Genomic DNA, 14,550 nt, shown 5'->3' on the forward strand with positions numbered 1-14,550 from the left:
TTGTTTGAGACTGTTGGTTCAAAGATTAATATTACATATTTGCAGGTGGCATTATATCTGGCCTTGATCCCAATGTTGGTGTCGGGGCTCAAACCTCCAACCAATGTTATACTATATGTTGTGTAATTTAAAAATAAGTTGAAGGGAACCTGTCAGTAGAAATTGACCTAGAAACCCACTAGCAGTATTCTGTCCAGCAGGTTAACACCTTCCAGTTCATGTTTTACTATTGGCCTATGTGCTGTTGTGATATAGAAAATCAACTTTTGAAGTGAGATGTAAATTAATTGTATAAAGTCAAGGAGACAGAGAGTTTTACACTGAAGTCAAGCTCTCCCCACCTAACAGTGCTCCTTTGCTGTAATTGATGGCTCTGAAAACAGGGACATCACTGATCATATGTCTTGAAGTCTAGTTCTTGATGCCAGTCACAGTAGAGCAGGTATTTTGAGGTGGGGAGAGCTTGACTTCCGTGTTAAACTCTCCTCCTCCCTGACTTCATATAGCCGATTATTTACTGCTCATTTCCATGTTGTTTTCCAGGATAATGCCACAACACTTGCCCATGAAAGAGACTTGATCTGCTTCACAACATACAGAGTGGGGTCTATTGGGTACATTTAGCTGACAGGTTCCCTTTAAGTAGCCCTTTAACTGAGGGCACATTTCTGTAATATGAAATCTATTACTCCCCCGGCTGATAAATGTGTCGTATACCTCCGGCACGGATACTGAACTTGTTGCTATGTGGGAATTAAACTTTAAAGATCAGCAGGGGTTGACAAGGCACAAAACCAACATTTCAGCCCTGGTTACAGTCGTGTTATTTAGCCGCCTTTTCTCTGTGGAATAAGAGTGTGGGAGACGAAAAAAAATGTTTTCAAGGACCGGCGCTCCTTATTATCAGGGAAATGACAATGAAGAATGTCAGACTGTTACTGTTACCAAGGATTACAGGAGACGGACGGATTACGTGATTAAATCCATGGAATTAAAGACCATTTGTGTGTGTGTTGGCACACTGACCTACCTCCGGTCCCTGTTGATGGGCAGATTTTGACATTGGATATATCTCTGTGGCGTCCAGATAATAGGAGATGTTATGGCAATGAGAAAAAGTGAGCAGGACCTGTTATATCACCATATAGCAAATGGCATGTGCATAGAGGGCCCAGCCAAATTGTCACAGCCCTCTTTACCTCCATTGACTTATTTCAATACACTTAGAGGGTAGCGGGACTCGGTTCGGCCTGGCTTTAGCAGGGCGGAACAATATTGGGTCATCAGGCGTAGCAATGGGCACCCACTGGTTAGCTATTTTATAGGGAACATTGTGTCTCAGCCACTTTAAAGTATACAGCACTGTAGTTTGTAAGGAGTGAAGTTATCGAATGCTGGGGTCTATAAAAAAAAAAAAATGGTTTTGGAAGTGTCGCACTTCTACCTATCAGATGTGGACGAGCTCTTCTAAGGAAGTGTAAATCTTCTGGCACGGAGCCAGGTAATGTAAAATAAACTTTTATAAAGTACTGAAATGATGCAGGTCAACATCTGCAAAGAGTTTGTATGTTCTCTTCGTGTTTGCGTGGGTTTCCTCTGGTTTCCTCCCACACTCCAAAATCATACTGGTAGGTTGATTAGATTGTGAGCCCCATTGGGGACAGGGACTGATTTGGCTCTGTGCAGCGCTATGTACCGGTAATCTGTATAATTATTAGAATGCTGACAAAGCGCAGCATTGACTATTGGAAGCTGTCACCAGCTAGAAGTGACACTCCTGGTGACGGGATCGCTTTAAGGGGTTTTATCATCCATACTCCTATCCACAAATAGCTTCATAAATTGGTAAAACCCCTTTAAGTAGTTATTCTTTTTTTTCTCTTCACACTAAATTATAGCTTCCTACCCTAGTTCTAAAACTGTTCAGCTAAAACATCCCCCAAACTGCAAACCACAGCTCGCTGTTCAATTATGGGCAAGTAAATAGAAAATTCTATTTAAAAAAATCATTGTCTGTTTTCCTTTTGCACAAAAACCTTGTGCCAAAGAGTTTTCTGAGGCTCGTGAATGGGTGTAAACAGTCTTGAGGGTGGGAAAAAAAAATTCTTGCATCTATCCTACAGTTAAAGTATCCAATCTTAAAGGACATGTACCACCAGGATAAAGAATTGTAAACCAAGCCCACTAACATACTGGTGTGTGTGCCCCCTCTGGCAGGATATTTGTTTCCTATGCCATTGTTTTTAAGGAAAAAACTGCTTTAAGAAGGGGCCCCAGTCTCCATTAACACCTATGCAGCATAATTTTAAAAGGGAGGGGAAAATTAACTGAGAAGACCGGATCCTGCCAGAGAGGGCACATGTCAGTGTGTTTGGTTTACAATCCTTCATCCTGGTGGTAGATGTCCTAGAAGACCCCTATTTATAGGTGTTATGTAAATTAATAAATCGTTTGATTTTCCAGGATTTCTTATTTTGGTGGCACACTCAGCTTTAAGACTATCCAGTCTATGGGAGTTTGGGAAACAGTTAAGCGTTGGCTGTTAACCCAAACCCCCCCTTCCCGTAATTAAAACTTTCCAGGAACCCTTTACAACCCCAATATGGTCATTTGAACGGGCCCAAACTGACGGCAGTTTCCCCAATTCTATTCAATGCAGGTATAACCTGGATATACCCGTGTTTTCCCCGAAAATAAGACGGTGTCTTATATTAATTTTTTTCTCCTAAAGAGGCACTAGGTCTTATTCTCGGGGGATGTCTTATTTTAGCATTTTTTGTTGAACAAGAACAACAGTCATTGTTCTGGTGAAACCTGAACAGAATTGTGCGTTGCGTTTTCATTTGATTGTCTTGTGTTATGATGTGGCGGCCTAAATATCCATCATCTCATTTGTAAATAACCCCATGGTGATCCCGTGCTGTCAGATCAGGTTTTATATATCTGCAGGGAGCTTCAGACCTTTTTAGTTTTTAAAATTTGTACAATGTGCAGCAGATCTCTCTTTATGGTAGAGGAGAATCCGCAGCATGACCTGCCTGAAGATTTTCCTTGAGGAATAGCTACAGCTTTGTGCTGTTGTCTATTATTTTTTTTTTTTTAACAAAATCCGATTTGGGATGACTAATTGTCTTGCCTGTACGCGAGATCCCTGGTACAGTGCACAAGTGTCACGTGTCCTATGAGTTTTCTCCCGGAAACCACAGAGCAATCTGATAGAGTTGTCATATGAGCAGTAAGAGATGAAGAGCTGCTGGTTCCCTTCTGTAGTTGCCAATCTTACCCACTAAAATACCAGCCCCCTCAGCTTGGGCATGAAATGTCATTTCTACAATTCTTTTTTTTTTTTTTTTTTTTTTTTACCTATAAAAAAAAATTTTCCCCCAAAGTAGAGCAAATATGACTCTCTTCTCACCATATTTTCCGATCTAGTCAAGTTTCAAATCTTCTGCTCTGTGGTACCTAGAAACGTGCTGATGGTGTCATATTAAAGATCAGAATCACCTCTTTCAGATTCCCAACCTTATGGTTCTGTGAGCTACAGAAGTGGTTAATCTAATGTACTGGTGATGTAGTATTGTAAAGGGATTGTCCAGGATTTAAAGGGATTTTGGTGAGGGGTTCCAGTCACCTATGCTGAATCTAAAAGAAACCTACCATGAGGAGTCTACCATCAGAAGTCGACCTGATGGTAGGTTCCTCCTGCCTGCCTCTGCCTTAATTTGTAATTTAATTACCCTGGAAACTAACTTGTTAAAATTGTATTGTAGTATTATGTAAATTAATTGCAGTTATTTAGCATATTACTAAAATAAAGTTTTTAACAAGATAGGTTGAGTTGCAGGATTATTAAATTTCAGATTAGGGCAGAGGCAGCAGGATGAATATACAATCAGATCTCCGTCTGATGATCGATTTCAACATATCAGTTTTCCTTTAAAAATGCCTTTGTCGGCATTGTTAATATTGGCACTACCGTATAACTTTATTTCACCTTACCTGCAGCAGGTGGTCAGTCTCCTCGTGCATTCTGCCTCTTTTGCACACCATCCCCCTCCCTCCCTGCTTGCTCAAAGCACATGACTGGAAGTGGGGAGGGAGCTGGATGCGGGCACCCATGCTGCTACATATGGGGTGGGGTTACCCTCATCCCTTCCCCCTGGGACTCTCCACCCGTTGTTTTTTTCAGGGAGATGGGTAATGTGAAATAAAGTTTTATAAAGTAGTGGCAGTATTCAGAAAACTGAAAAAAGTGTTTGTAAAATCGGCACAGCATGGGCTATCGGAAGCAGTCACCAGCTAAAAATGACATTCCAGCTGATGTTTTTCCTTTAAAAACTGTTGGTGGCAACGGGAGGGGTTATGAAAATAATAGAGGTGATGATACTCTCCTCCTCTGGTAGTCACATTGAGCCACAGCTGTTCCTGTCAAGGGCAGATCCAGTGGTGAGGTCCCATTGACCGTAGCGACTACTATGGCCTGAAACTCCTTCTGTAGCAGGTTCATGGTCGTTGACACCTCAAGTCTAAACGTAGCGCATACGGTAGAAGTTCCTCCCCGTTGAGGTGCAATTTGTCGACTCGTCTTTAAGGGGATATTTGTAACTCGTGTTTCTGACATTTCCATAGCACAGCCACATGATACGTATATACTAGGGTTCACCTCTGCACAGAGGTTTGTCTATTGAGGTGATACATTTCTGGGGGCCATATTTTGTGAACGGCTTCTAAAAAGACCAACGCCGAGTGGACCAGGGGTGAGCTGTCGTCTAACAATGTTCAGCATAGTTTCCTCTGATGGTCCCATGTGACTCCAGCGTCATGGTGTCACTAGGATTACTTGCAGTCTGTGAATAGTCTCATGAATTTTGGATAAAGTCCTGTGATGCCTGACTCCAGGGCCGCCCTACACTGAGAGGTAGTGTGATATATCCAGGAGATTTTGCAGGCCTGGCAATGAGGTGGAGCAGTTCTCCGCAGACGGCGGCCCCCGTGTTGTCCTGGCATGACTCATAGCTGGAGTAATGCTCTGCAGTCAGCTGCTTTCCCCCCTCAGTCATGGCCGCGCGCTCTGTTTTATCTCTGCGGGTGTGGCAGACGCTTATCATAGTGAAACTATCAGTTTCCTTTTCTTGGAAACTGGATCTATAACGTCGCTTTTACAAGAATGTTTGAAAGTCGTCCATATAAACCTCCCCCCCCCCCCCCCCGATCCGCATTGTACATTCCAGCTGTGGCCTGAGCCTGATGTCACCGTATAGTGTTCAGGGTATGAGACGGGTGGGGGATGGACTGCGCTCTTTCTATACTTTTGTATGAATCGCGTTAATCACGGTTTTCCCCTGGATTGTTGGCCTTGTTGGAGAGATGCCATGAACTTTTGCCTCATTATTGGCGCACGTTATAGGGGTTTTATGGGAATGAAACCACTGCCCATCAGCTAACAGTAATATAACTTTTTATTGCCCTGGCTGAATGTCTTTTAACAAGAGTGCGAGATACTTACTTACTTTTAGTATATTTTTAACATTCACAGATAAGATTGATCCATCATTACAGGATATCTATATAGAGGTCATTGTACAGGGAGGGGGAGGAGATAAGCTGTGACATCATCTATTGTCAGTAGTGATGTAATGATGGGTCAGTGTTATCTATATAGAGGTCATTGTACAGGGAGGGGGAGGAGATAAGCTGTGACATCATCTATTGTCAGTAGTGATGTACTGATGGGTCAGTGTTATCTATATAGAGGTCATTATACAGGGAGGGGGAGGAGATAAGCTGTGACATCATCTATTGTCAGTAGTGATGTAATGATGGGTCAGTGTTATCTATATAGAGGTCATTGTATAGGGAGGGGGAGGAGATAAGCTGTGACATCATCTATTGTTAGTAGTGATGTAATGATGGATCAGTGTTATCTATATAGAGGACATTGTACATGGAGGGGGAGGAGATAAGCTGTGACATCATCTATTGTCAGTAGTGATGTAATGATGGGTCAGTGTTATATATATATAGAGGTCATTGTACAGGGAGGGGGAGGAGATAAGCTGTGACATCATCTATTGTCAGTAGTGATGTAATGATGGGTCAGTGTTATCTATATAGAGGACATTGTACAGGGAGGGGAAGGAGATAAGCTGTGACATCATCTATTGTCAGTAGTGATGTAATGATGGGTCAGTGTTATCTATATAGAGGTCATTGTACATGGAGGAGGAGGAGATAAGCTGTGACATCATCTATTGTCAGTAGTGATGTAATGATGGGTCAGTGATATCTATATAGAGGTCATTGTACAGGGAGGGGGAGGAGATAAGCTGTGACATCATCTATTGTCAGTAGTGATGTAATGATGGGTCAGCGTTATCTATATAGAGGTCATTGTACAGGGAGGAGGAGAAGCTGTGACATCATCTATTGTCAGTAGTGATGTAATGATGGGTCAGTGTTATCTATATAGAGGTCATTGTACAGGGAGGGGAGGAGATAAGCTGTGACATCATCTATTGTCAGTAGTGATGTAATGATGGGTCAGTGTTATCTATATAGAGGTCATTGTACAGGGAGGGGGAGGAGATAAGCTGTGACATCATCTATTGTCAGTAGTGATGTAATGATGGGTCAGTGATATCTATATAGAGGTCATTGTACAGGGAGGGGGAGGAGATAAGCTGTGACATCATCTATTGTCAGTAGTGATGTAATGATGGGTCAGTGATATCTATATAGAGGTCATTGTACAGGGAGGGGGGGATAAGCTGTGACATCATCTATTGTCAGTAGTGATGTAATGATGGGTCAGTGTTATCTAATGATGGATAAGCTGTGACATCATCTATTGTCAGTAGTGATGTAATGATGGGTCAGTGTTATCTATATAGAGGTCATTGTACAGGGAGGGGGAGGAGATAAGCTGTGACCTCATCTATTGTCAGTAGTGATGTAATGATGGGTCAGTGTTATCTATATAGAGGTCATTGTACAGGGAGGAGGAGGAGATAAGCTGTGACATCATCTATTGTCAGTAGTGATGTAATGATGGGTCAGTGTTATCTATATAGAGGTCATTGTACAGGGAGGGGGAGGAGATAAGCTGTGACCTCATCTATTGTCAGTAGTGATATAATGATGGGTCAGTGTTATCTATATAGAGGTAATTGTACAGGGAGGGGGAGGAGATAAGGTGTGACATCATCTATTGTCAGTAGTGATGTAATGATGGGTCAGTGTTATCTATATAGAGGACATTGTACAGGGAGGGGGAGGAGATAAGCTGTGACATCATCTATTGTCAGTAGTGATGTAATGATGGGTCAGTGTTATCTATATAGAGGTCATTGTACAGGGAGTGGGAGATATTATCCCATTATCTACTGACATTATCTATTGTCAGTAGTGATGTAATGATGGTGTTTTCTTTATTTTTACGATTCCCTAGTGGTCAGGGTGAATATTGCTTATTACCTTATGTAATAGACTGTGTAATAAAAATAATTTGGCTCAATTCTTCATGTGTTAGCACTTGTGTAGTTTTGATGTGTCCGGACCATTACGGTTTCTTGTAGATTGTTGTCTTTGAGCAGTTTTTGTCTGTGGTTACTGAGCAGGAATACACTTGGGCAGGACTCTGTATCCACCGCCCGAGATGTGAGACTTTTTCCCTCCTCTGCTCAACCACAAAGCCATCGTGTTTTCTTTTTTAGACTGTATCGGCCACAAAGGAAAACTTCTGATTATGTGCTTTGCTTTTAAAAAAACCCCCACTGTTTAATGTTGCACTGGATTTTATTCTAGAGGAATCCATTACTGAATGTGAAATATGTTCCTATTCCCAGAAGACAACTTGTGACATTTGTCCCAGGTCACTTATTTAGAGATGGTGGTTACTCATCATGGGACGCCCGTGTGAATTTGGTCTCTGAAGTAAATGGAGAAGATCTATTCATATGTGAGGCCCACTCACATCATGTTACCCATAGGGCTCCATTCACCCCATTTATGCCTAGATTGTCAGCCATTAATTTCTTAAAGTTGGGTTTAAGGGGAATCTGTCTGCAATTTTGACCATCCAAATCTGCAGCCAGTGTTTGGTATTGGCAGCAGGACCTGGAAGATAAAAAGATTATAGCTGAAATCGGTTCACTGGAGTGTGATAACTCTCCTCTGTAGCCCCTCAACAGCAGTTACTCAGGGGGCGGCCCATAGATGTATTCAGTGAAGAGATCTCTAACAGCAGTGCAGCAGAGTGCTGTAAGTCCAGCTACAAACCTGGAATATAAAGCCCTTTTCCGCAGTCCTGCTGCTACTTACTACACCCACAAAGGAAGGGTTGGTTGCACAGATCTCCAGGCTTGTTACCCAACACCGTCTGCAACCTTGCAGGATCAAAATTGCTGACAGATTCTCTTTAAAGCGGTTGTCTAGGTTAAGAGAATCGTGACGACCTCCCTCTAGAAACAATGCCATTCCAGTGCACAGGTCGTGTGGGGAGTTGACACTTCGTCCTATTCACATTAAAGGAAATCTATCACCAGGATGGAGGATTGTAAACCAAGCACACTGACATACTGGTGTGCGCCCACTCTGGCAGGATCTGATCTTATGCTCTTGATTTTACTTACAAAGGCTTCCAAACGGTGCCCCTCAGGCTCATTTGCATAACTTTTAAAGCCGGTTTTATAAAAGGGCATAAGAGGCTAAAAGAAGGATCCTGCTGGAGGGGGCAAATGTAAGTGCGCTTGGTTTACAATCTTTCATCCTGGTGGTAGGTTTCATTTAAAGGAGCTTAGTTGCAGTACCATATGCAACCCAGGGACAGAGGTGGTGCTGTTTTTTAGCGGAAAACAGTAATGTATTTGTAAATATATTTAATAAAATAATAATTTTTACCCCCAAATAATTTAGGATATCTTAACACTTTCCATCAACAGCCGAACTCTGCAGACAAATTTTACAGGTGAAAACTTGTATGTCTGTCTTTGTATGGGTCACATTTACCGACCTGAACCTGGCTCAGCTGAACTGAACTGGCATGTCACCTTCACCCGTGTCTTGGCTGCTTTGACCAGCCTGAACTAGAACACATGAAACTTTTCGTAGTCTGTTCAGGACTTATAGGGAAATTCTGCAGAATGGGCATTGAATTATACCAGATACATCCGGATGCGCGGAGCACCCGGCATATGATCAATTCCTCCCAATGGGTCTATTTGGATGAGTTTGTGTCCCTCATATTTGTCAAAATTTCAGTTTTTCTATTGCTTTTGCAACAAAATCGAAGGAGATGTTGTAGTGCACAGACACTGATTTTGTAGTCTGGTAAGTGATATTTATATAAGAGAAAAGTATAGAGCCGGGTATAAGATGATAGAGAGCGCTGCAATTTGTTTCCATGGAATTTGTGCTTGAAAGTGACAGGAAGCCGAGCGGGTGTGAGGATAAGAAGAAATGTTTATTCGTATAGCGCCAACATGTTCCCCAGCGCTGTATACAAGCAGACTAAAACTTTACAGAGAAAGCAATATTCTTCTTTTGGAATGAAAAGAAATCCATGACATTCCAACTGCGGTGCTATAGGACACGTCCACGGCCCCCCAGTTGTTCAGCGTATTTTGTACATTTTCTTGGAGGAATAACAGAGGGAAAGCACAAGGTAGAGTTTTAGGAAGAGTTGTTCCAGAATTATTGTTGTCCTTGGGACGCAATTATTGACAGAACACACAAGTATCAGGAGAGGCGACGGTTCCGGGATAATGCGGATCTACGGATCACATGGAGATTTCCCTTGTGATGGTTTTATGTTGGGTTTCTATTTGTGATCCCAGCATTGTACAGTAAGTTACCCCAGCCACTAACTGGCAGATGGAGCTTTGGTTTGAGATTCCCCTGAATGTCCTGAAATTCTCCTGGTTTTCTCACAGTTCTATCGGGTTTCATTTCTCCCTTCCATTTCTCAATAGATCGGAATGCTTGGAGCCGCACCAAACCCTTCTCTGGAAAGTTCCTACCACCTCCCCGCCAAGGTGTCACTGCGTGCCTTCATAGGTATTGCTAAGCAGTGTTTTTTGTTTTTTACCATTGACGTTACCCATAGATTTCCAGCCTTCACGCTTGCTGGATAATTGGGGTTTATCCGAGGCCTTGTGTGGTCAGGGGCGAAACATCTAGCTCCTAGGTCACAATCCAAACTTTGGTAAATACTGAAAATAGAAAATTGCTCAAAGCCTTCACATTTATGGTGTAAGATCTGCACTATATTTTAAGTCTTTTACCTGTGAATGTGGCACCTACTTACCTGGCAGTGCCATAGGCTGTGCAGCTTATAGTGATCTCTGGCAACAGGCTTTAGTCTTAGTCCTTTACAGTATTCGTGGTAGTAACTAAATCTGATTAGGAGCACTCTTTCTACATTGGGGCATTCATACTCTGATAGCATTATACAGCAGCTGCAGATTTAAAGGGAACCTGTCACCATATTTTCACGAATATAGCTAGTGGCAGGTTCCCATAGAGCTCTATTAACTAACTGACACCCTTCTTTTAGCTAAAAGTTGTTTCCCTTACATCCACATGAATCATCTTTATAACCATGCCCTGCATCAGCCAAATACAGACAGTGTTCAGGGGCTGTGGCCTCCTTGGGCTGAATCCTGCAACCTCTACTCATCCCCAACCTCCATTGAGGTGTGCTGTGACTTCATGTGATCAGATACATGCATGGGGTACAGTTGGCTAATGTTAGGGGGCTAAAAGGAACTGAGATGATGTCAGCCTGGTCACACGCTGAATGCTGAAAAGTTGTTGCAGGATTCAGCCCGAGGAGGCCATGCCCATTCAACACTTTCAAGATTTGGCTGTATGCAAGGTTATAAAGATGATTTATGGGGATCTGAGATTAACACTTTTTAGCTAAAAGAAGGGTGTTAGTGCTCTGGGCTGGTCTTTCAGCCTGAAGAGCTTTTGCCTTCCTGCTCTCCAGCCATTCCCCTCTGAGTGATTGCTCTATATATCCAACCAAGGTCCTGATAAAGCTCCTTCTCATAGCAGAGGGGAGGGGCTACGTAGCAGCACAGTGCAGAGAGCTCTTCAAGCGTAAAGGCTCACTACTAGCAGCATACACAAAGGTCTAACTACACTGATTTCTATGGACAATATCTTCCAATGACTGCTTCTTGCTGAACTGGGCTGAACCTACAGCAGCATCTTGGCACTATATAGGGGTCCTCCAGTATTAGAAAGCCTATACATGGGATAAGTCATCAATGGCAGCCTGACCTCTGGGAATTGTGGTGGCAATTTAGCGCTGTAACCTTTACCAGTCTTGTCCCAGATTGCTGTGAAATCTCAGCGTTTTATCACCATTTCTCAGTAAAGAGGATCCCAAAAACCAAATTAGGAGAACCCAGACTAATGGCTTCCATTGCTTCAAGCGTGTTGTACTTTATACTAGTGCAGTGGTGCCTCTGTTTACAAGCTGTAAGCCTAAATCAGAGGATTTATAATGGGCGTTAGATGTGTACAGTAAGCTGCGAGTGCCTGAGCCTGCACGTATACGGATGATTTCCCAGGATACGCCATCACGGGGCTTCCATAGAAGAACATTGATTCTCTTGCCGGTGACTGGTGCTGTATGACCCCTTGCACTATACATGAATGGGTATGATGGCGGCTTTCCCTGTAATGAAAAATTCAGACGGATATTATTTCATCCTAGGATTACTCACAAGACCCATTTTTATTGATGGTTAGGTACGTCGCCCTGTGCCCGAATGATGAACTATCCTCCCACACGTCATGGCCTAATAAGGCGAGTGAGAGCCCACAGTGTTTACAGCCGAGGCGTCTCATAAAGTACAGACGCGATGTGCTGGGAGGGCAGGCGCTATTGTTCCCGGTTTTCCACATCCAAGTTAATAATTAAAGGGAAGCGAGTCTCCTCCAGGGAGCCGGCTCAATCTCTTCACCGGAGTTCACATTGATAGATTGTTCTCATTAGTTCCCGTCTCCATTGACTCTGAGGAGGGTCTGCAACGCAGGGGGTGCGAGCTGTCATTTCATTGATCGTTTCCAGGTCTTTTAGTAGGACTGGGAGTTGTATTGTCGGTCAACGGAGAAGCCCCCCCCCCCCTTTTTTTTTTTTTTAAATTCCGAGGGAAATTTTAACTCGGTCAAGTATCAGTCTTGCCCAACTGCATTGCGTTTACGTCACCTAATTAGGTAGATCTGATGGTAGATTACTATATGTTGCCCATGCCCCATCCTTTTTTTTTTTTTCGTTTAAACTTTTTAATCTAGAAGAACCTTGTAATAATCAAATTTTCTCTAGAGGCAATGGTCATGCAGGAGCCGAAGCCGCACCGCTATGCACATGTGCCCTGCCTGGATGGTCTATGTAGAGCGGACGTGCATAGAAGCTCAGCATTGGAGTTCTAAGCTGGTAGAAGGGATGGACACATGCTACTGGTGCTTGGAGCAGCTGTAGCTCCCGCACCACGTACACCATGTATGTATCTGATCACATGAAATCACAGCATGCCTGCCTGGAGGATGGGGAGGAGTAGAAGTCCATGGAGGCTGCTGTGATTACATGTGATCAGATACTTACATGGGGCACATTTTGAAAATGTTATTGGGTAAAGGACCTTAGATGACTTCACCCTGGTCACATGACAAGAAGGCGCCAAGCTGAGTCAATCACTGCACTTAGTCAATCATCCCTATTGTCTGTGAACTTGTTTTCACAGAAGTTTGATTAATGCCTCGTTCTTCCTTATCTTATCTTATTACCGGTATGTGCCTCCAACAGATGCCAATGTGTATCCATATAGTAGCTTATGTTTCCCATACTGTATAGAAATGTATACCAGCCTGATGAGCGAATGGACAACTGTGGCAAATGTACAGTGTGAATGTATCCCAAGTCCTCCAATTGGAAGAAATGGCGAAGTTGTAGTCTCTGTTTATGGTTTATAGGATCAAAGTGCATTATGTGTAATAGAGGGAGACCTCTCCGAGATGTGGCGGAGCTGACAATATGGACATCTGTTCCTTATGGTCTTTTAGAGACTCTTCAGTATTGCGTCTAAAACCAATCATTTTATTTCAGTGTAGGGACCTTTTAATAGTATTCATAGATAATAAAGTTATGCAAATCATCCTTTACGTGCACCAGGGGTGGAGCCTGATCGGGCGTACTGGCACTGACAGACTGGAGCGGGTGCTGCTGTGGTTCTTTTGGCATCATCCATCATCCATGACCGACTCAAGCTCAGTGCCCACAAGAAACTTACCCGGACAGAAGCTCCAATCCTTGATCTGAACCCACATAATTAGCTCAGCTTAGGGACTCGAGGCTCGGCCTGTGAAATCCCACAAATACACAGCGCAAGTATTTTAAGACCCAATTGGCTTGTGGGCAATGGACTCTAGTCATGGCTTTTTATAGGCAAACCAGGTCCGCCTCCATTGCACTTCCATGTTGATTTGCAAGTCCATACATAGGTAAGTATTATCCTTGCATTGCGTTCTAATTTCTGCTCATAAAGTAGGTAGGTTTTGTCTATTAAAGGCCCTTTTTGTGACACCGTCATTGCTTTTGGAAGACATTGTGGTCCCTTAAATACCTGCATATCATCCTGAAGTCTGTTTTTACACACATCTATGTTTTACAGGTGTTATCTATCACATGACCAGGGGTATAACGAGCCGTGCGCCTGTGTGACATCACCTGACCAGGGATATAACGAGCCGTGCGCCTGTGTGACATCACCTGACCAGGGGTATAACGAGCCGTGCGCCTGTGTGACATCACCTGACCAGGGATATAACGAGCCGTGCGCCTGTGTGACATCACCTGACCAGGGATATAACGAGCCGTGCGCCTGTGTGACCTCACCTGACCAGGGATATAACGAGCCGTGCGCCTGTGTGACATCACATGACCAGGGATATAACGAGCCGTGCACCTGTGTGACATCACATGACCAGGGACTGTTTTTTTTTTTTTATCAGCGAGTAAACAATGAAGCTTTCTGTTCAATGACAACATGCAGAGATCTCTGAAAATGTTATGCATTGATACTAAAAGTATATATTTTATTTAAATTGTCCTTTAAATTGTAACATTTACTTACACAGACAGTATCACTTATTTGCTGGAAGTGGTTGTCCAGTTCTTTTATTGTGATGTCATATGACCCTTGCCCTGCCGCATTCTCTGGGTCAGGTGTCATCCCCGCTCTTCCTGTATAGTGAGTACTGTGTACACTTCTTGTAGTCTTGTATTTCCTCTTGGTTTGTGAGAATCTCTCTGTGATATCACAGTGCTATGAGAAGAATCCATCTGCCTGGTGCACAAGTGGCTGCAGTCTGCTCCGTCCATTCCTCCGGCTCGTCCCCCTCTACCTTATACAAACGTCTTGTGAATATTTTCTATTTCAAGTCGCTGATGTTTACGTCTCTAGGCAACCGGCAGGAAATATTTTAAGCAGAACTGGATTTATTAATACGCGCTCTCCCGTCCGCTGCTTTATTCAGGGTTTT

At 43.2% G+C, this 14,550-nt stretch overlaps 1 protein-coding gene and 1 long non-coding RNA gene across 5 annotated transcripts in view; one reads left to right on the forward strand and one right to left on the reverse strand.

The window, feature by feature from the left end:
• RNF19A (ring finger protein 19A, RBR E3 ubiquitin protein ligase) overlaps positions 1 to 14,550 on the forward strand; it is a 53,869-nt gene that overhangs the window by 9,270 nt on the left and 30,049 nt on the right. Inside the window, exon 1 of one of the 4 annotated variants that reach the window (XM_072151490.1) lies at positions 14,237 to 14,258. The exons of the other annotated variants lie outside the window; for them this stretch is intronic. The gene's annotated coding sequence lies outside the window, so the exon portion shown is untranslated. Of the gene's footprint in view, positions 1 to 14,236; positions 14,259 to 14,550 lie in introns of those variants that run through there. 4 annotated transcript variants of the gene reach the window in all.
• Positions 11,424 to 14,316, reverse strand: LOC140132566 (uncharacterized). Its single transcript, XR_011855675.1, has 2 exons — positions 14,142 to 14,316; positions 11,424 to 11,683 (listed from the first exon to the last, which is right to left on the reverse strand). It is a non-coding gene; the product is annotated as an uncharacterized lncRNA (long non-coding RNA).

This window comes from Engystomops pustulosus, chromosome 5 (genome assembly GCF_040894005.1).
Source record: "Engystomops pustulosus chromosome 5, aEngPut4.maternal, whole genome shotgun sequence".
Lineage (NCBI taxonomy): Eukaryota > Metazoa > Chordata > Amphibia > Anura > Leptodactylidae > Engystomops > Engystomops pustulosus.